The 1,295-nt window shown below is 37.8% G+C and overlaps 1 protein-coding gene across 1 annotated transcript in view; it reads right to left on the bottom strand.

Annotated features, from left to right (window-relative positions):
* LOC103366788 (neuropilin-1a-like) overlaps positions 1-1,295 on the bottom strand; it is a 109,460-nt gene that overhangs the window by 106,209 nt on the left and 1,956 nt on the right. The gene's annotated exons all lie outside the window — the stretch shown is intronic.

Raw genomic sequence — 1,295 nt, 5'->3', positions numbered from 1 at the left:
CAAGGTGTGGACAGTGACCACATGAGCAGCCACATCACATTAGAGTCACGAAGAGAAAAGGATTCAGCAGAGATTTATTCGTTTTGTCTTCGGTGACCTACATCTGACAGTTTGTCCCACTGACCAGATACAACCACCAGTCCGGTTATATGTGGATTTTGCTCATGTAAATGTGGATAATTTACCCAGTTTGAAGCGCAAACTGGAGGATTTTTCAGGCTGAAACATGTATAGACATTTGGTTTGCTCAGTTAAACCAAATGATTATTAAATTAATTCATTAAAAATACAACTTTAATTGTTGCATGACAAGATTTGTTGATCTAATTACAAGAATTATGCTTTATAAACCAGTGTTTATAGCGAATTATTCCCAAATGGACATGAAACGCCATATTATTATGTCAATTAGATTTTGTGCCTCTCTGGCCATATTGATGAAGGAATATTGGATATTATTTAGACAAGGCAAGAGGTTCAACAGTCATATTTAGTTTATAAATAAATGATATTTAATTGTTTTATATGTCTGTATAGATGCATGCTACTGTATAACAATTTAAAACTTCTGCTGTCCGATGCTTCACTGCTTTATCAGATCAATGTTAAGTGCATTGCAAGAGTTGTGATCGTTTCTGTACACCTGCCTCAACAGTTCCTACATTTCCCAAAGTGCATTTCACCAATCACCTGCCAGCATGTACTGTGAACTTGTTGATGCTGTTTTTAAAGAAGCTCATATGGATGATGAGAGAGCAACTGGTTAAAACACAAAGCAACTGTTCAAAGCAACAAATTCTGATGTGTTGGGATGAATTTTGGTGGAATTATTAAATCCTTTGTGTTGATTGTAACATAAATGGTGGCTCTGACAGCTAAACAAATGTGTGGTCTTGTTTGTCTCAGAGAAAAAGAAAGAAAATTGGGTTAACTCTAATCAGTTGTGCACAAAAAGTACATCAGCTGTTCAACTGGTGACAAAGTCTTGAGCGCTGAGTTAAACTACAGCCTGTTGTGTTGCTTTAGAGGACAATGATCAGAAAGTGTGACCAAGTCAACCCTGAAGAGTCGTAGTATTCAAATGACACGATGCCACAGATGACAAGATAAAGATGCAAAAGGCTGTTGGGTGCTACATGTCAGCTACAGCCTCAGTCAGTCTCCTGAACATCCACAATTCTAGTCATCGGAGAAAGTCCTTCAGGAAGAGCAGCATCAACAAACTCAGTAACTCTGAGTACGTTTGACTCATTATTGACGTGTGATTTCCTGTTTACGACCTCACAGTCTGTCTG

The sequence above is a fragment of the Stegastes partitus genome, unplaced genomic scaffold, assembly GCF_000690725.1.
Source record: "Stegastes partitus isolate 25-593 unplaced genomic scaffold, Stegastes_partitus-1.0.2 Scaffold979, whole genome shotgun sequence".
Lineage (NCBI taxonomy): Eukaryota > Metazoa > Chordata > Actinopteri > Pomacentridae > Stegastes > Stegastes partitus.
The sequence above is the reverse complement of the archived record's forward strand: the minus strand, read 5'-3'. Positions and strand labels throughout refer to the sequence as shown.